The sequence below is a fragment of the Pantherophis guttatus genome, chromosome 2 (assembly GCF_059756535.1).
Source record: "Pantherophis guttatus breed Tessera chromosome 2, ASM5975653v1, whole genome shotgun sequence".
Taxonomy (NCBI): Eukaryota; Metazoa; Chordata; class Lepidosauria; order Squamata; family Colubridae; genus Pantherophis; species Pantherophis guttatus.
Window position 1 is genome coordinate 151,566,545 of NC_142064.1, and position 21,872 is coordinate 151,588,416.

The 21,872-nt window shown below is 39.7% G+C and overlaps 1 long non-coding RNA gene across 1 annotated transcript; it reads right to left on the minus strand.

Annotated features, from left to right (window-relative positions):
- Positions 1 to 2,886: 2,886 nt before the first annotated feature.
- LOC148115379 (uncharacterized) lies at positions 2,887 to 19,075 on the minus strand. The gene is made up of 2 exons (XR_015731932.1): positions 18,944 to 19,075; positions 2,887 to 3,116 (listed from the first exon to the last, which is right to left on the minus strand). It is a non-coding gene; the product is annotated as an uncharacterized LOC148115379 (long non-coding RNA).
- Between the last annotated feature and the right edge of the window lie 2,797 nt (positions 19,076 to 21,872).

A 21,872-nucleotide genomic window follows, 5' to 3' on the forward strand; every position in this document is an offset into this window, starting at 1 on the left:
CTTAAAATGTGGTTCTCTCTTCTTTTTTGTATGTGTGGAGTAATTCTCAAATGGGCAATCAGTATTTAACAAGAATTCTTCTGAAGCATGCCTTCCATTTAATTGCCGCCATAATTAACAATGTCCTTATCATGATTAATAAGAGATCAGAAGATCTTCAGATGAAAAGGAGTTTCCATTTCTATTTTCCTCTATAATAAAGTAATGCCCGATTCACTTTTTCTTTTATTAGCATTTAAATGTCTATTGCCAGACTCTTATTGTTGCAACTCAAATAAATACGTGTAGGGCTGGGTTTTCACTTTATGATTATGACTTCAAGCTGCTGTTCCCCTCATCTATAAATATTTAGCTTCATAATATATTGCTCAATTGGTGATTTCCAAGTAGTCAAGCCAATTGGAATGCAACAGCGGTGTAAGGCAGTATGATGAAATTGAGGCTGGCAAGGAGAATAACAAGCTATAATCCCTGTTGAATAATCCTGTGGCACTATAAATATTAGCCAATATTATATCGCCATATAAGCTTTTGTGAAACAAAACATTGTGGATTTCCATGCCAACTTATAGAACAATTCCCATTGAAAATAGTTTCAGAAACATTGGCTTAGCTCGACCTTTCCCTTGCAGTATTTTAGACCAGGGGTTCTCAGTCTTGGTGACTCTAAGGCTGTAAGGCTGGGATTTGAGGTCCATGCATCTTAAAATTGCCAGGGTTGAGAAACACAATTTTAGATCTTTCTTCATCAGACCCAATATGTGGTCCACAAGTCCTTCAAGATCTGGGGGGTCTCAGGGGACCAGGGAGCTGCCTTACTGTGCTTAATATCATTAAGAGTATCATTAATAATACTGTGCTTGTTTTGCATGCCTTTTTAATAGTTATTTTTAATTGTGACTGTTTTTATGTATTTATTGTTTTAATTAAGTGTTGTATGCTCCCCAGTGTCACTTTTGTATGATATGGATGACTACAAATATAACTAATAAACAGGCCTCAGATTAAAAAAAAAAAATGGGAAAGGGACTACAAAGGTTTATTCCAAAGCTAGTCACATCCAACATGTTGTGCTACTCAGCCTGTTTCTATTAGGTGAGATTCACACTAAGTAAATCCAAACTGGATCAGAAGGCAGAAAAATCCCTCTGTAATTGAAAGCCTGAATACAAGTAATCCTTGATTTATAACAGTTCATTTAGTGACTATTCAAAGTCACAACAGCACTGAAAAAAAGTGACTTATGGAACAATTGAATACAAATAGAGAATATATATACAAGTCAATACAGTACACTGTAAAATAATATATGATGTAATGTTATGTTTGTTATGTGTTTTTAATGTATTTTTGTTTTTGTTGTATTTTTCTTTATTTTGTTTTTAAAAGTCAAAAGTTCAATAAAAATTATTTTTTTAAAAAAGTGACTTATGACTGTTTTTCACACTTATGACTGTTGTAGCATCCCCATGGTCATGTGATCAAAATTTGGATTGCTTGGCAACTGATTCATATTTACGACTGTTGCAGTTTCCTGAAATCATGTGATCACCTTTTGTGGCCTTCTGACAAGCAGAGTCAATGGGCAAGCCAGATTCACTTAACAACGGTGTTACTAACTTAACAACTGCAATGATTCACTTAGCAACTATGGTAAGAAAGGTCATAAAATGGAGCAAAATTCACTTAACAAATGTCTCACTTAGCAACATAAATTTTGGGCTCAATTGTGCTAATACCGTTTTGGGCTGTCCTATATATATATATATATGGCACTAAATATATTCCTTTACTGCTAGATATGGAAAAGGGATGCTTTCACCTCCCTGCTGCAATTCTCAAGAAAATCTTCAGTGTATGCTACAGGAGAATTTGGCTCCATTTTGTTGGGGAGGGGGAATTACTAATTATAGCAGAAGGTGGTAATGGTCAAAGGGATGATAGTTAAAAGAAAAAACCCTCCTTCTTTACATAAAGGAGTTCTGGTAAAAATTCACTCTCCATTCATCCATCCAAACCCCTCCTCACTGGATAAGGATAAAATAAATAATATTGTGGGATCACTGTAATTAATGCCAATCATATACAGCTGAACCTTTTGGAAAATACCCAATTTTTTTTTTAAAAAAAAACTTGTTTTACAAAAGATAAAAGATTTATAAAACAGAAATGTGGACTCCACAGATGTCTACGTGACTCATGACATTAAGCTACAGATAGGATTGAAGCTGATATGTCTCCTAAAGGAAGACAGGTTTGATCAACAATCCCAGGAGAGCTCTTGGATGATAAAAATGTATAGCCAAAAGAAAGGACTAAATTGAAAATAGACTAGCAATTCCCCAGAACTTAAGACACCAAGGGAAATACGCTCCTCAAGGTGAGAAGCAGCAACTGCTGTCTTACAGGCAGGAAAATGGCCACCAAGATGCAAGATGTTTAGCTTGGGACCTATTGATTGCCTAATATTACTGACAAGGCACGAAAACAGCCCAGTGGCAAGGGGTCAAGAGGACAAGTAGGAGGCCTCAAATGTGGAATAACATTACCAATAATCTCTTGGGATCGTGAAGTATAAACACTGGTGGCCATTAAGATCGTTAACCTTGTCAGGGCTTGAAAGATACAATATTTTTTATCAAATTAATACATGTACTGTATGTATTTACAGGGTGCCTGATGTTTCCAATGTACACCTCATGCTGGAACACAAAAATCGTACTTCTGAAACTAATCTATATAGCTCAACCTGGGTTATCCAAGAAAACACACATTCCTGGAGTGGCAAGATCTTTTCAGAATCTGATAGTAGCTCAACTCTTTCACCTGTCAGGATGTTGCTTTAGCCAGATTAGCCTCCCAACAACTACAACATAAAAATAATAATGAGCTTAGGGTATTTTATTAGCACTGACAAGTCTTTTCCATCTCCCAATGAAGCTCATGTCCTTTTGCAGCCTTCACCCAACGGTCATTTTTCTTTTCCTAGAGCTTGTATCTGTTCCTATTAAGTTTATCCTGTCAGAGAAAAATGATTTTCATTGCCTCCTTTCTCCCTAGTTCTTTTCTTTCTCTTTCCCTTTCTTTCCACTATCAATCCATTCCTTTTCTTCTTCCTAAAGAAAGGAAAACAGATGTTATTGCTTCTAACCTACTTCTATGCTAGGAAAAGCAGCATTTTTCTTACAGAGAAGGAAAAAAACATGATTACATGGAGGAAGACTAGCTAGAGGGAGAAAACAGTACCCATGGGGGTGGGGGGTGGGGGAGGCAGGGAGAAGAAAGCTGCCAAAGAATATAACTCAGTGTACAGTGGTGGGTTTCAAAATTTTTTACTACTGGTTCTGTGGGCGTGGCTTGGTGGGCGTGGCAGGGGAAGGATACTGTAAAATCTCCATTCCCACCCCACTCCAGGGGAAGGATACTGTAAAATCTCCATTCCCTCCTCACTCCAGGGGAAGGATACTGTAAAATCTCCATTCCCTCCCAATCAGCTGGGACTCAGGAGGCAGAGAATAGATGGGGGCGGAGTCAGTCAGAGGTGGTATTTACTGGTTCTCCGAACTACTCAAAATTTCTGCTACCGGTTCTCCAGAACTGGTCAGAACCTGCTGGAACCCACCTCTGTCAGTGTAGTATCATTTTATACTGCACTAGTGAGGCCACACGTAGAATACTGTGTCCAGTTCTGATCACCACGATACAAAAAAGATGTTGAGATTCTAGAAAGAGTGATTAAGACTTTCAGACCTCCTCCAGGTTTTGTTTCAAGATTGCCAGTCTGATAGCCTCCCATTGACATGCTGGGAAGTCAGGTTACCATAACAGTGACAGGATAGGGATTAACAATGAGTCCTACCAACATAGTTTTGTGCTGATTTGGAAATGGGTGTGTTATATTTCAGGTCTGCAGAGGGGAAATAACTTTATCTACCATTTCCTGCTAAAGCAACAGCTATCTTTCATCCTCTCTTCTCATGAATCAGATGTAGAATGTCAGGGAATTGTGCAACAGGGGTCCAAGTGAAGTCAGAGATGCTGACACGGACTTGTAGTGTTATATAAATAAATATCTTTAACATCTATATTTACAGTAAATAAGATAGGCACATCACTACATCGTAAGGTAAATTATCAGGCACATCACAGAACAGCATACAGAACTCACATCAGAAAAAAGGTGGGGAAAGAGAGAAACCCCCCTTAACACCCAGCAACCAATCATCCTGTAGATTGTTTAGTGACAATCTAACAGCATTGAAAAAAGTGGTGCATGACTGTTTTTCACATTTACATCCATGGCAACATTCCCAGGGTTACCTGACTGAATTTTGGTTGCTTGGCAACTGACATGTATTTATGATGGTTGCCATGTCCCAGGGTCATGTGATCCCCCTTTACAATGTTCTGATAAGCAAAGTCAATGGGGAAATCAGATTCTCTTAACAACTGTGTTACTAACTTAACATCTGCAGTGATTCACTTAACAACTGTGGCAATGAAAAAAAATAACTTATGACCATTTTCCACACTTACTACTGTTGCAGCATCCTCATGGTCACTTGGACAAAATTCAGACGCTTGACAATTGACTCATATTTATGACTTTTGCATGGTCCCATGGTCATGTGATCACCTTCTGACAAATAAAGGTAGTGGGAAACCATGTTATTAGCATAACAACTGCAGTGATTCACATAACAACTGTGGTCATAAAATGGGGCAAACCCCACTTAACAAACAGAAATTCTGGACTCAGTCGTGGTTGTAAGTCGAGGACTACCTGTAGTGTGCTTTCCTTATAAAAGCTATAAAGTTTTATGAGATGTTGGGATGTGATTTTAGTATCAATGTAGTATTTTTACCCTTTTTCCAAAGATTACTCTCTTCTTCCTTGGGAGAAAGGCATGAGATAAGCAACAGAGGAAATTTAAGGTTGTTTGAGATTGCAAGCATGTGCACAGCAGGCTGTTACCATTTTGATTCTTCTTGCAGGAAATTAAGCATCAGACTTTAATCGTTTTGCCACATGCACATTCATAGTATATCTAGTAAAAAGCTGGCAAAAAAGAAAAGAAAAGCAACACTCAAGTAGGGAGTGAGTAAAAAAAGGAGGGAGTAAAAAATCAAAATAGCAGATACTGTCTCTTATGTCACATACTGTATGTGGCCTTTTTTCAAAGGCATTGTATCCCAGTTTCAAGGAATTACCGTATTTTTCAGAGTATAAGACGCACCGGAGTATAAGACGCACCTATCTTTTTTGGTGAGGAAACAAAGAAAAAGAAATCTCCCTCTGCCTGTGTCTCCGAGCAATTTTGCCTCGTGGCAGCAAACAGCCTGCTTTACTTTCAGTTTCGTTTTCAGCATAGCTTGATTAGCACAAGGGGGAAAAAAATCTGCTCCAGCAATTTTCTTGCCTGCAGCAGAGCCCTGCAAAACAGCTGAGAGCAAATCAGCTGAGAGTCGGGAGGCCGGTCCAATCAACTTGTGCTAATTAGGCTGTGGGGAAGCTGAAAGGAACTGTTTTTTCTTGCTGTTTGTTTGCAAGGAGGTAAGTGCTGCAAGGCAGATACCAAAGGGTGGGGGCCAGTGGGTGGGCGGGACTACATTTGGTGTATAAGGTGCACCTAAATTTTCACCCACTTTTAGGGGGGGGAAAGGTGTGCCTTATACTCTGAAAAATACGGTATTTATCACTGATGAAAACAGAAGAAATGTATTATAAAGCATGCTGAACATATAAAATATTAGCACAGGTAGTCCTCAACTTATAACCATTTGTTTAGTGACCATTCAACAGCATTGAAAAAAGTGGTGCATGATTGTTTTTCATATTTACATCCATGGCAACATTCCCAGGGTTACCTGACTGAATTTTGGTTGCTTGGCAACTGACATGTGTTTATGATGGTTGCCATGTCCCAGGGTCATGTGATCCCCTTTTACAATGTTCTGATAAGCAAAGTCAATGGGGAAATCAGATTCTCTTAACAACTGTGTTACTAACTTAACATCTGCAGTGATTCACTTAACAACTGTGACAAGAAAGGTCATAAAATGGGGCAAAACTCATTTAACAATTGCCTTGCTTAGCAATGGAAATTTTGGACTCAAATGTGGTCTTACATTGTTTGTCCAGAATAATAATGTACAATTTAATGCTGAATGCTCTGGTGAATTGCCTTAAGATATAAGTAACCATGAGTGAATTTATCCTGTTTATATTGCTTGCCAGATAACTATAATTCAAGAAACAGTTTTGCAGATCAGATGGGCTGCTCCATGCTGGGTGGTTGATCACTGGTGGATTGTATTGTGCTTTTTATCATATGGATTGGATATACATGATTAGTTTAGTCTAATTGTTTGGATGGTTCAGTCCATCTTCCAATAATGCTTTAGAAAAACAATTTAAGGATTTAATCCTGAGATCTGTTATAAATCACGGTGCAAATAATCTTCACGATCTTCAAATTCCATTCTTCCATTATTTGTAAATGCTCTTAATCCTGTAACTCAGTGGAAAGGCAACCTGTAATGTTCCAGATGTCGCTGAACTACAACTGCCAGCATCTTTTGCTAATGCTCATGCTCCCCCAGGAGTTTTGCAAAGTCTGAAGTGCCATAGGCTGTCTTCCCTTTCTGCCCTTGTTTTGTGAAACAGGTTTGAAGAAGGGCTTTACTCAAAGCATCACCAAAGCAAAGCACATTTTCAAAACAGTTACTAAAGATAAAATACTATTGACGAACAGATGTGACTTGTGGCAAGCAAGAGGATAAAAGAGATAAATGGAAGAAGCAACCTTGGTGGTTGAATACCAGTGTTTCTTGAGGCCCAATCATTCCAAATCATTAGAAAACCCTTGGCAACATTTCAACTCATGTTTCTGAGATAAGCAGCAATGCTTTTATCATCGTTCCAACCACATATGGTAGGTCTGTTTCTTTCAGCAGAGGCGATTTTTTTTTAAAAAAAGGAAATTAGACATGTTTACAATTATAGCCAGACAAAGAATGGTACATAGAAAATAGATGAGGAGCAGCCGTTTTCATCGGTCTTATTGCCATAATAGTCTGGATTATACACTGTGTTCTTGCTGCAAAAACATTCATTTGCTGTCAGCGCTCCTGTGTGAAAACAAATTAGCCAGATGATTAATGAATATCAAAAACAGCTTGTGGATTCTCCACAGTGAAGCCTCAGCTTTGAGTGAAAAGTGGAGTTGGGGAAGCTCTCTGTGCTCTTTTGCCAGCAAAACGATTCACCTGTAAATGCTGCTCAAAGAAATGTCTTCCTTGCTGATTATTTACTACAGCCAATCAATGTTCCCAAGTCTGTAAACACTCTACATATTAGACTATACTAGTGTTTGAGTAGAAGTCAATACACTAGAACCAAGCTGGTCCTGTTGTAGCTAGTTGCTTGTAGTAATATTTCCCTTTATGAACATACTCAACAGAGTATTTTCCTGCTTTCACCAATGTACCAGTGTGAAAAATCATGTGCAGGACTGGTTTGATCAGCAATTGTGTTCAAACACAAAAAGAAACTCTATGGCAGGGGTGGGCAACTGTGGCCCTTTTACAAATTGTGGACTTCAACTCCCAGAATTCTCAGGAATTCTGGGAGTTGAAGTCCACAGGTTGTAAAAGGGCCACAGTTGCCCACCCCTGTTCTATGGGATCAAGAAGGATACAGCTTTGGGCAATGATGAAATCATCTGTGATGAACAAAGGAAGACAGAGATGAATTATTATTGGCATTAATGCCCTTGGAGGAATTGAAATTCCATAGGACTCCATACAATTTTAGGAAGTTTATTTCCAGAAGTTAGGGAGGGGGGAAACCCCTTTGATAGTAAAAAATACTCACCTTAAAAATTGTTTTCTCATCTTTTGTTGCTTTGATGAGTTTTGAAAAAGTTTCTAATAATTGCTTCTTTTTTTCAGGATCACATGAGTGATCTTTGCCATTTAGTCAACCATCTCTATTGTCCCAATTCAGTTTAGCTCAGTTCCACTTCTCCAGAGGAATCTGATTGCTCTGCCACTTCCTCTATTTTGTTAGAGAACAGGAATTCGCAGCAGATAATAAAAATAAACAATTAAGTTTATATGCCATCCATCCCACTATCCAAAGAGACCCTGAGCGGCTTACAATACAATAAAATCATAAATATAGAGTAATTAACAAAAATTAGATAAAGTCTAACTTAGCCAGCCAAAGACATAATGCAATTTTTCCTCAACTTCTCAATGTAAGCCAGAAGGTTGAAGATTTGGGACACAGATTAATTTAGTAAGCACTTGCCATGAGAAAACATTAAACCACTTTGACTCTTAGAAAAATATGGACAGATCATATAAGTACAAGAGTCAAAAGCAGAGAAAATGGGATTCTCTGATGTTTTTTTTTTTTTAATTTGATTTATATGCCGCCCTTCTCCGGAGACTTAGGGCGGCTTACAATGCGCTAAGCAATAGCCTTCATTCTTTTGTATATTTATACAAAGTCAGCTTATTGCCCCCACAACTGGGTCCTCAATTTACCTACCTTAGAAAGGATGGAAGGCTGAGTCAACCTTGAGCCTTTGCGAGATTTGAACCTGCAGTAATTGCAGGCAGCTGGTCTTAATAACCAGCTTAATAACAGGGTGCCTTAGACCACTGTACTACCAAGGCTCTTGGTAGTTAGGTAAACAGGAGGAAATAAAAATATCACAGGGAAGAGATATTTTAATAGACATCATGAAGTCTCAGATAAAATCAGAATGGGGGCTTTATAAAAGCAAGGAGTAATTCTCATTTTAGTGGTTGAATGCTATGAAGCTCTGAATCAGTGGTGGGTTGCAGGGGTGGGTTCTACTTACCTTTACTACCGGTTCACAGCAGGGCCGCACGTGTACGCTTACTTCGCTCACACACACACACGCTCTTCTGCACATGCGCAGAAGCGTTTTGATGACATTGGGGTCGGTGGGCGGAGCCTCCCGCCAGTTTTACTACCGGTTCATCCTGGATTAGGCAAATCGATAGCGGCGGCAGCGGGAAGCTCTGCCCATCTGCCCGGATGCTTCTGCACATGCGCAGAAGCATCGCACATGCACACACCCACGAGCGAACCAGTAGCAACGGGTTTTGAAACCTGCTCTGGATGCAAGATATCTGTGCTGAACACCAACATACTGTACATACCGTACAAGAAGAAAAGCAGAAGTTAGCCTGGAAGCCACAGGCAGTGAAAGACATAGTTTTCCTAAACTATGAGGTAACCTAAAGTGATAAAGGAATGTCAGAGCTTTAAAGAGACAAAAGGATTACTCAAGAGCAAGAGGAGCAAATAGTAAATCTTTAAAATAAATGAGAGATGAAAGTCTTCTCCTTAGTAAAAGGTAAAGAAGAAAAGAATAAGGCCCTGGTGTCTGAGCCAACGTGAAGAATGAATTGCTTGATGCTTTTACTTTAACTTTTTATGGTATTCTGCCATAAGGGTGAAAGCATAGTGTAATGGTGGTACAGCTGATGATGACTTAAGCCTCTCAAGGCCAGGTCATGGAGACATGGCCAAAAAAAGATGTTGCCAATTCAGGGGTGAAAGACTCTTTGTTAGTTGTTAGCATTTTGCCTTCTTCATTGAGCAGATGGCACACTTAGGGTATGCTGGCCTTTTCTTTTTATTTCATACATTTTTGTCAAGGTCCTTTCTATTATACTCAGCATCCTTTACTAAAGTCAGCTCATTCTTCATCCCATCACCCTTAGAGTTCTGAGGTACCTTTCTGGACTCTTCCTTTGTGATCTGATTCGCTTCCCAGAATCTTTTTCAGTTTTCATCTCTTTCTACACTTTTTGTGTAATCACATTAGCTTCTCTTGCTGCTGTTCATTTGTACTCCTCAGTGGGACTCTTCATGATTGTACTTTTAAATCTCCTTAGGAATTCTCAGTCAGTCTGAACAATTTTTTACCCTACTTTGCTCTGTTGTGGGGTTCTTTTCATCATTGCTCAGAACTTATTACAATCCACTTTTATGAATTCCAAGGATCAGAAAACATTGTATATAGCTGACTATGTTTTAAATTCCCTTAAAATAAGAACAACATTCTTGTCCCCTTTTCCAAGTATTCTTGCCACTTGCACATCCTCATCTAAGAATTTTCTATTATTTAGTATCAAGATCTTATTCTGTAGCTTTCATGAAGTCCCTTCAGTGGCTATTCAGATAGAAGAACTTAAATGTTTGCTCTGGCCAGGCACTGTGGTCCAAGCAGCTATTACAATTCAGAGTTTTGAAATTAAAAAATGGGGTGAACCAAGCTGGCCAAATTCCAGAATGTTCAACAAATAATACCCCATTTATGCAATCACAGGGTGCATCTTTTCATGTCTCAATCAAATTTCAAAATTCAGCCATTTTCTGTTTCAGTTGTCAAAAGAAGCAAGATTTGCCATGCTAACTGAAGGGTAGCCTCCAATCTCCATTAGGTATTTCTGCTCTTCCCATTGATTTCCAAGGGTTGATCCACTGTTCATGAGGAAGTTATGCTTTGAGTTCTGATCCATCTGTCACCAATTGGCTACTTCCAACTATTTAGTAATTAGTAATTTCTGATTGAAACAAAAAACAGGGGAGGGCATAGAAAGCTTCTCTCCATTAGGACAGATTTCCAGAGGTAGTTCAGATACTTTTATTTTCAACATTTTTATTCATCGTTTAAATATAAAGGATGATCTCCAATTTTTTCATCTTCAAAACAGAAGAATTTTAAAATATTTCAAATAAATCTTATATTCCAGGATCCAATCTGGGTCACTCACCGGGCCCCAGAGCATTAGTTTTCTGAGTTTTCAGACTCGTGCTGGAACCCACCAGGGGTGGGTTCTAAATTTTTTTACTACCGGTTCTGTGGGGGTGGCTTATTTTGTGGGTGTGGCTTGATGGTCATGTGACAATTCTTTAGGATTTAGCAGAGGTACTGGTCTCCCTGGCTTTTAACTGCTTGCAGAGCTGTACTGATCTACCCATTTATTTTTGCAGGCACTGATCTACTCATGTATTTTTGCAGGCACCGGTCTACTCATTTGTTTTCTTTTAACACTGATCAGCTGTAGGGCAGCCCTTTGAAGCCCCACGGCAAGAGTTTAAACAGTTTTTTCTCCTCTAGCCATCAGCTGGGACTCAGGAGGCAGCAATAGATTGGGGGTGGGGCAGGGGGCAGAACCGGTTCGGTGATGTCATATCGTCACTGCTACCGGCTCGGCAGAACCGGGAGGAACCGGGAGGAACCCACCACTGGAACCCACCCTCAGGGAACTTCTCTCTCACCAGAATGTGTGATGAGAGTAGCAGAGTAGAGAGACACATTTTGATGAGAGAGAAGTTCCCTGAAGATAGACTCCAAACAAATGGAAATCTCTGGTCCCAGTGATTGAACCATATTGGATTCTTCAACATTATCCTGGGACATGTATAATTGCTTTCATTTATGAAATCTTATACAGGTAGTCCTCAAGTTATGACTACGACTGAGCCCAGAATTTATGTTGCTAAATGAAACATTTAAGTGAGTTTTGCCCCATTTTACAACTTTTCTTGCCACAGTTGTTAAGTGAATCATTGCCTTTGTTAAGTTAGTAACATGGTGGTTAAGTGAATCTGGATTCCCCATTGACTTTGCTTGTCAGAAGGTCGCAAAAGGGGATCATGTGATCCTCAGACACTGCAACCACATAAATATGAACCAGTTGCTAAGCATCTGAATTTTGATCATGTGATTATGGGGATACTGCAATGGTCGTAAGTGTGAAAAACGGTCATAAGTCACTTTTTTCAGTGCCATTGTAACTTTGAACAGTCACTAACTGAACTATCAAGGACTACTGACTACCTGTATTCATTTATAAAATACGAAAAGGAGAGGAGTGAATTGATGAATACAGATTTATTGCCTTTATGGCTAGTAATGTTGTGCTTCTCAAGAAAAAAATGATTAAACAATTACTGGGGGGAAAAAAAGCAATGGGATTGTGCATGTAGTATAATTCTGCCAGGTAGTACTATTTACAGACACAGCATCCTATATTCCCATGTTTCTCTTCTTGAGTTTTCCATCAAAGTGTTAAGCTACCTCTTTATCTTTCATCATACTCTGTCAGTCTATAAAAGGAAAAGAGTGATCATGATCTGACTCACAAGCGGCAAAGTACATCAAGTATTCCAATATGGAAAGTGTTAAATAAACTATTAATCATCACAAACATCTAATGAAGACATTGTTGTAGTTTGAGCAAGAACTGTCCAAATAGGCACCGAAACACTGAAAGATCACATTGATTTTCTACCAGCCCTCCTGATATCAAGTATAGCTAATTTTCTGCCAAAGTTTTGAAACCCAATCCCTGAACCGTGAATATTCGGTTAGAAGCTGATTTTGGCAAAGAATCACATCTCCTTTACTTCATCTTTTCTTTGCCTGGCTTCCTCCCATCTCCCCCATCCATTGAAGAGTTTCCAAACTTTCTGGTTGGAAATACCCCCTGGCTGGTTTTCCATCACAAGTTTATACCGGATTTGAGGTTGTTATTTTTCTTCCTGACATGTCGCCCATCAAATTAAAATTATTACAATTTTCTTTTGAAAAGTTACCTGGGGTTAAATCTAATTAAATGTCAGGACGTTGAAGGAGGACTCCAGAGTGTGAGAGGTCTGCCAGCAGAACTGAAGTGGCTCACACATAGAGAGTAAACAGAAAAAAAGATTGATTTCATGCCGTGATTTCAAATAATGCTAGATATCCGTCTATTTAGGGGAAATAAAATGGACTGGTGCCTGTTAAATATTAAAGTTAGGAACTCTACCTCATTGGTGAGGAGAGGCCACTGACATTAAATATATGTGTAAGGTATAGCCTGGATCTGTATCAAATACTAACATGAAGCAAAGGAAAAGCTGAATTTGTAGGTTTAACTGAACTGTTTTTCCTCACGTTATGGAATCCCAGGGGTTGGCCACAAATGTTGCAATGCTCATCTAGTCATGCCTAAATCAAATTATGTGCTGCAAGGTAGATGGCAGAGGTGGCCAAATCTCACCACTTCTTATCAGCTGCAGTTTTATATGAAATTGTATTTCTGCTTAATCATTTTACAGAGGGAATATCCTCCTTGTGAAACACAATATATTTTAAAAACTAGGAATCAAAGAAGGTTCTAGGATTGTGAGAATAGCAAGTCGTAACTCCAATGACTTGCTAAGATAGAGGTTCAGTTGACAAACAACGCTGTTGAGTGCTGATAAAAGTTATTTATCCATTCTGCACTGGGAAAGCCCAGCTAGTTCCACAAGAGCTGATTAATTATTATAGCCTCCCATGCTATGCATCAATATGTATTTTAAATCAAGGTAGCCAAATTGTTAACTGAATATAATCCTAGATAGTTTATTCTTCAGAAGTCAGGGGAATACAATATTACAATATGCTTGATGAGAACAAAAAGACTCCCTAAACCATGATTCTGTTCCCACAGTGGCCAATGAGCCTTGGTAGCACAGCAGACTAAAGCACTGTTAAGTAGCACCAGCTGCCTGCAATCTACAGGATCGCCTACTACCACCAATAGCCTCCCACCGGCCAGTACGCTCTCATAGAGAGGGACTCCCCCGGGTGCCATCAGCCAAACAGTGTCGACTGGCGGCCCCTAGGGGGAGAGCCTTCTCTGTGGGTGTACCTACCGTCTGGAATGAGCTCCCCCCGGAGATACGGAGGATCCCGGATCTGCGCACCTTCCACCGTGCTGTAAAGACCTTTTTATTCCACCAGGCGGGCTTGGCCTAATCTTTTCCCTCTTTTTAAATATAAATTTAAATTTTTAAATATAAATTTTAATCTGTTTTTAAATTATTGAAGTGTTTTAATCTGTCTGGGCCAAAATGATTTAATTCGATTTTATCTGGTTTTTAAATTTTTTGTATCTATGTATTTTATTGTTTGGCTGTTCACCGCCCTGAGTCCTTCGGGAGTAGGGCGGTATACAAATCAAATAAACTAAACTAACTAAATTAAACTACTGCAAGTTCAAATCTCACCAGGCTCAAGGTTGACTCAGCCTTCCATCCTTTCGAGGTAGGTAAAATGAGGACCCGGATTGTGGGGGCAATAAGCTGACTTTGTATAAAAAAGAACACCGCTTAGAGGGGGCCGAAAGCCCTACTAAGCAGGTATATACAAAAGTATGAAGGCTATTGCTTAATGCATTGTAAGCCGCCCTGAGTCTCTGGAAAAGGGCGGCATATAAATCGAACCAATAAATAAATAAATAAATTAACAAACAAAGAAGACATAAGTATGGTAGCATCCTGCTATCCATATTTATTAGTAACAGCTTTCAAATGGCACTTGCCTCTAATATTGGAGTAGAATCTTCTTCACTGAATTTGTCTAAGCTGTTTGAAAGCTGTTCAATTTATTGACCATCTTGCACTAGCATTATTATTATGCTACTATTCATATCACTGTTTCTCTGCTTCCCTATGCATCTCTTATTTCCCATCCACTTTCATGGTTTCTGTTTGTTCTTTCCTTTCTCACCCTTCTTTTTAATCTGTTCCTGTTCACGTATAACATGTAAGGTTTTGAGTCCACTAGGAACTTACAAGTAAATCTTAGATACGAGCATATTACAGTACGAACCAAGGTAATATGCAAACTTTATTATTTTTTTTTATTATTTTATTATTCATATTTCTATGCCGCCCACTCTCCGAGGACTCTGGGTGGCTTACACCAAAGACAGTGTACTAAATACTAAACTGAATGTAGAGTTGACTTTACAAGCATGAACTTCTTCAGCAACATTTTTGTAACGTTTTTGTAAAGGCAGGAGAAGAATCTCACCTATCCTTTGAAAGTTTTGTTTTTAATGTTCCTAACATTATGGTGCCATCGCTGACTATTGGGGGCGAGACATTGGCCCCCACGGAGAGGGCGCGTAACTTGGGTGTCCTCCTGGACGCACGGCTGTCTTTAGAAGAGCATATGACGGCCGTGGCCAGGGGGGCTTTCTATCAGGTTCGCCTGATACGCCAGTTGCGCCCCTTTCTGGATCGGGACTCCCTATGCACAGTCACTCATGCCCTCGTTACTTCCCGCCTCGACTACTGCAATGCTCTCTACATGGGGCTCCCCTTGAGGAGCACTCGGAGGCTCCAACTGGTGCAGAATGCGGCCGCGCGGGTACTTATGGGAGCGACATGGCGCTCCCACGTGACACCTCTCCTGCGCGAGCTGCATTGGCTTCCAGTGGTCTTCCGAGTGCGCTTCAAGGTGCTGGTTCTTATCTTCAAAGCGCTCCATGGCTTAGGACCCAGTTATTTACGAGACCACCTTCTGCCTCCGATAACCTCCCACCGGCCAACACGCTCCCACAGAGAGGGTCTCCTCAGGGTGCCGTCTGTCAGGCAATGTCGGCTGGCGACCCCCCGGGGAAGAGCCTTCTCTGTGGGGGCACCCGCCCTCTGGAATGAGCTACCCCCAGGGATACGACTAATCCCGGACCTCCGGACCTTCCGCCGGGCCCTGAAGACCTTTCTATTTCAGCAAGCCGGGCTGGGTTAAAAATTTTTTAATTGGGTGAATTTTATGGGTAATGGGGTTTTAAATTGGAGAAGCCTAAGATAATTTAATTCTGTTTTAACGTATTTTAATATTTGTATGGTGTGTTTTTAATTCTGGCTGTTCACCGCCCCGAGTCCTTCGGGAGAGGGGGCGGTATAAAAATTTAATAAATAATAATAAATAATAATAATAATAATACCTTGGCTGGCTTCCCCCGGCAGACTGTAACACTGAGCATTGACTATAGCTGAGCTATTTGGAAATATATATATATATACTAATGGATACAACTCCAGTGAAGCCGAATATATCTAGGACTTGTAGAATATTTTAGATTTGAATAGGAAAATCAGGAAAGTGTTGATCACCCCAGACTGGTAGCTCTCACCTGGAAAAGACCAGATAAGGTCAATGGCATTCAGAGGAGATCAGACCTATCCCCCTTGTGTTTACATAGTGCATCTAGGCTAATTCCCTGCTTGAGCCCTTCTCCCAACTCCAACAGGTCTCCAGTAGGTATTCAAATAACAGAATATTGGGGATTTAATTATACTATATGGATATCATTGCACTGATGTATCAAGATTTATAACATAAAAGGGGAAAAAGAGATTGCCCACAAAAAGAAAAAATAATTAAAGCACAAGAGGAAATTAATAGCAGAAAGAATATAAAAACCAACAGAATGAACAAGCTGGGAATGGCATATGCTGTTACCACGTCCATCTCTGTCTTTGTAGCTAGCAGTAACCAGAAGTAGTGGAGCAGGAATGGGATAGGCAAACCAGTGGGGAAAAATGTAGCTACGCCAGACCCCATTATCAGAAACAGTGGAAAATCTCTAATATACTTGGTAATGACAGAACCAACGCTCCACATTTCTTTCTTAGTTTAAATCTGTTTTCTGAGCAGTCCAGAATTAGCAGTCAATGCTGCTCCTATATCTTATCCTTCTTCTAAAGAGCATCAAACCCATGTCTATAAGGAGCTTATCTAAGACTTAACAAGTCATTTGGAAAACACTGGCTGAGCAAGTGTCTCTGCCAAAGTCAGGTATCCAGCACTTCCTGTGGCTGAAATCAGGTTAGTCTGCAGGGTACTTTCCAGTGACCCAGGGGAAAAGGCATTCTTGCAGGAGCCTAAATTGTCCAATAGGAGCTGGGGAGATCTCACCTTCCACCATATCAACAATCATATGGTCAAAGCAGGCTAGGGTTACTGCTAAGTATGTTAAGTCTAGTCAATTGTGTTTCTATTCATAGTTGGTTGGATGGTTGGTTGGTTGGTTGGTTGGTTTAGCATATGGTATAGAAAACATGGATAACAGTAGTAAAACATTCTATATAAAAAGACCAAATAATGCTATGGTACATGTATGATGAAATATGTAGTCAATTATCTAAGGTTATATATAAGTTAAAGGTTACATTTTGAAATACGCCGATTCATAAGAATGGAATAAGTGTTCTATATCTTAATATCTACCTATATCTAATATCTATTCATGGTATCTGATGTTAAACAACAAACCAGTAAAACAAAACAAAAGGCAAGGATGCTGTGCAAGTTAATCATATCCTATGTTACAGTCACACCTTCCTCCAGAATTCATATGGATACCTATGCTAGATTTATTATATTAAATGAGATTTCCTTTTAATATTACCACTGTGATTGACATCTTTATCTGAAACAACCAGAAGCTCTCCGTATCTCGTGGTATATAATTTTATGTTTTCAACGTTGAAATTACTTTCTCATAAATCATTTTTTAGACTGATAGATAGTCATTCAGGGGTCTTGTGTAGACAAAAGAGGGAAACAAGTAGACTGTTTGTTTTTTCAATCTCTAATCAGATGTTTTAGAGATTAAGGGAAAACCAAATGAGTGAGGGGTAGTGGTGGAAGCAGAGCCACATTTACTCTTCCTTGCCTTCCCCCTTTCTTCCACCTCATTTCCAGCATCATGTAGCGAATTTGACAAATGATGATGTGTAGAAAGAGTGTATTTGGGTCTCAGACCATTAGCACATTATCACGAGAAAAACAGAAACCCTGGATGGTATCACTGGAGACCCATTCAAAATTCTTTGAACGTGAGGCATGAATGAAGGTCCATCTCCAAAGTAACTGTGGCATGAATCGGAGCTAAAAACCTAGAGAGGCCCAGGTGAAGACACCAAGCATTGCATGAAAAAACGGTCAGAAACAACCCATTCTGCAAAAGGAAAGAAGGGCTGCTATTTCTCTCTGGGGACCTAGATACTGAATGATTTAATGGCTACCTGTAGGAAATGCCTTTTGGTTTATTGCTTTCTTTCCGTTTTATGAGAGAGAAGTGAGATGCTCACTCTTCCCCATTTCCACCTTGCTTTCCCAATTCAGCAGGCTTCGCTCAGCCACAGCTTGAGTCCTGTCATCTTGCAAGAGATACTTCCAAAGCCACCTTGTCTGCAGATTAAACTATTGCAGGATGACTGACCATGCACTGGATAAAAGAAAACAATTTCTACATGTTCTATATGTTCCTTTGAAAGTTTACTGTAAATTACAGTTAATCTTTTAATTTAGGATAGGGTTCTAGAAATAAATGTCTCAAAATGTCCATTTCAGTGGTGCGTTGCTACTGGTTCATCCCAGATAGGATGAACCAGTAGCGGCGGTGGTGGGAGGCTCCGCCCACCCACCTGGACGTCTCTGCACATGCACAGAAGCGTCACATGCACATGTTCATGAGCGAACCAGTAGCAAACGAAATTGAAACCCACTACTGGTCCATTTGTATGTGAAGTTACTGTGTGACTCCTTTGGCTAAGACTTATAATATTTTTAAAGCATAGCTAACACTGCACATTCAATATATATAAAAGCAATCTAATAACTGCAATGCAAAACAGATCAGATTATATCAAGAATGTTTTCAGCCAGGAAATTGCAGGAATAACACTGGCAGCTATGTATCTATATATTAATGAGCACCCTTCTCAAACCTAGCATCCTCCAGATATATTGATACTCCAAGCATGTTGGAATAATTATGATAACTGAAGTTTAATATATCTAGAGAACACTATATCTGGACATATAGATTAGGAAACCCTATTGTAGAATACCAATAGGGTTTCCTAATTTACTTTCAATCATTTAACCCTACAAGCTTTAGGCTACTTTTGTTAGACTGATGAGAAGCATGCATGAAACAAAAAAATGTTTTGAGCCTGAAAAAAATAGTCCTACTTGGAAAATCCAAATGCATTATTTGGGAAGACTATGTTGAAGCATTCTGAAAGTTATAATGTAGTAAAGAATATGAATTTCAAACATACCTCCATATCTTCCACAAAAGCAACCATAAATGCAGATTGGAGTCCATGAGGCTGAAAAGCATAAGAGCACAAGGTTTCCTTGGGATTTTTGGCCTAATCATGAATCCTCCCACGTAGATCAGCTTTGTGAAATTAACAAATGAAAACTAACTGGGTTAGATCAGACATTTGAAGACCAGAATATAAAGCTGGCTAGTTGAAAATGAACTTGTGTTAGAAATAGCATTTGCTCTCTATATGGTCTAGTGACCAACTGCCAGAGCTTTTACAGCATACTCAAAGACTGATTTCACACACAGTTTTTTACTCTGACGTTAGTCTTCTTTGTAATATTTGGAACAGAAGGAAATTTATTGCTGTCTTGGCTAACTCCTGATATACCTCTTTTCTGCTTTGCACCCTGTCTAGTTCTTGTTTGGTAGAAGGAAAGTTTAGCAAGTCCCACTTTTCCCTGTCATGCATAATAGTTCCTCTGGAGGCACATAATGTATCTTAATCTCTATGATGGCTACTGTGGAAGAGCAGGCTGCCCAGAAAATAGCCTGCACCTGTGCTGTTGTTGTCCTGTCTCTTTAAGCAATTTTCCCAACCAGCATGGCTATAAAAAGAGGCACAGCTGGGTGTAGTGCTTGTGCGTGTTTGAATGTGGAAGTAAAGCAGCCTAAAACAGCTACAGATAATTTTCTTTAGCAATACTCACAAGAAGTAGAAGGACTCACAATATGTAGTAGTTGGAGTAGTAGTAGTAGTAGTAGCAGCAATAGCAGCAGTGAAGAAGAATGGAGTAGTGAGTGATAGCAGTGGGTATTTGTGTTGTTTAGGATCCTGTGTTGGCTCTTTTATGTTTGGAGCTCACTAAATTAAGTAGAGTTAAAAGAACTTGTGGCAAAGTGGTGGCAGAGATGGGATATCCAAATACAGAAGTGGAGATAGCTTAAACTCAAGAGTTCATTAAATATTTCCTGAAAATAAAATAAGCTATGGCTATAAAAGGGAGTTTGGCCCTTTTGCAGAGCTAAGACTTTGCAGGAAATGACAAACATCCTGACTGCAGAAACCAGATCTCTTATCAGAGCCTGCATAGACAGACATGGAAAAGGCAGAAGTAACATTCTTCCTTAGAAGAAACTACTATTTGGTAGAGACAGGTACCCACCATAGGCCAGTGGATAAACCAAAAAAGGTAGATTAGCCAAAAATGGGGCTAGACTCAGATACTTCAGCGAATATCATCTCAGATCTCTTAAAGCAACAGCAAGAAGAAAGGCTTTCCAAAAAAAAAAGGGGGGGGAGCAGCTTTGGAGAGAGACAGAGAGGAAGGATAGGCTAGCATAGGAAAAAAATAGGACCACTGACAGATATGGCACAAGAAGAAGAAGAAGACTGAAAGAGGCAAGAAGAGTTTAGCTGCAGATAAACTTACTTCAAGGAATGCAGTCACCAGAAGGAGCACATTCACCACTAGGGTTTTCAGAACATGTGGCAGTTAGAGACGGTCCCAAAGATGTAAAAATTTGCAAGCTGTCAGAGGAACAAGATGAAGAAGCCTATTTTAGCATGTTTGAAAGAGTTGCTACCTTTTGTAAATGGCCTGAAAGTGAATGGGTGGCCAGAATAGCCCCATGTTTTAACACTGAAAAGCTTTGAAAGCTTAGTCTTCTGGCAAGAGAGGCAATGGATTACTCCCATGTTTGAGAGATAATCTTATACAGGTATGATGTCACTCCCTACACATATAGGCAATGGTTTAGGAGCTACACATACAACAAATATAAAGGGATTTGCAATTGTGGGCAAGGTTGGAAGACATAGGCAGGAAATGGTTAAGGTCAGATAAAAGGAGCAAAGAAAAAGTGGTAGACAAAGTAATTTTGGAACAGTACAGAAAGTGAAGTTTTGGGTGCAAAAACACAATTCAGAAACAAGTCAAAGGGCAGTAGAATTGGCTGAGGATTACATGGCAGCAGAAGGTCAGAGGATGTGAAAGAAGTGCAAGAAAAAAGAGTGAGAAAGCCTGTTCCAGAAAGTAGAAACTTTAAGGAGCTGGAAAGGTGAAAAGAGTCAAGAAGCCTTTAACTTCTGTCCAAGCCAAAGGAAGGCATTGAGAAGACAGAGAGGCCCATAATTGTTACAACTGTGGGAAAATAGGAATTTGTTAAAACTGTAAAAGTCACAGGAAAAAGGGAATGTTGGGCCTCTCTGGGAAGAAAACTGAGAATCCCAGAAAAAGTTAATGTCACTGTTAGAGACTTAGTAGATACTGCTAGTGGATGGAAGTTAGTGGTTTGAAACCTGAAGGAAACATGCAGTTTTCCTTAATTGACAGACTTAATGAGTTACCGATACTAGCTCACATTGTCAAATGTGGCTAAGTGATGCATTTATATAAGTTGCATCCCTGTAATACTTTCTTATGAATGATGGCATCTTAAAAGCTAAAACACTGTTGCTTAATTATACCATATTTTTCTGAACTTGTAAGTAGAGTCTGAAAAAGTGATAAATTGAATTCCTTGCATTAGCATATTGGTTTGGGAAACTTTCCTCTCTGTGTGTCTGGAAGCCAAGAGATGCTTTCACTCAAAAAGAGAACTTGGTTAGATCGTGAACTGAATCACTTGCTAAAACAGGGGTAGGCAACTCATGAGATACATAGACCCCCTCAGCATTGTATTTTGTGGGGGCGGGGGGTGTTTCAGCACCTTTAGATTGCATTGCTCGAATCTGGCAGCAACATCTGGCTCAAGGGTGGGTTTCACTTACCTTTGCTACTGGTTCGCTCGGGTGTGCGCCACTTCTGCACATGCGCAGATTGTTTTTGATGACATCCGGGTGGGCGGAGCCTCCCGCCGCCGCTGTTACCGGTTTGCCTGAACCAGGGCAAACCGGTAGCGACCCACCACTGATCTGGCTATATTTGGCATTATAA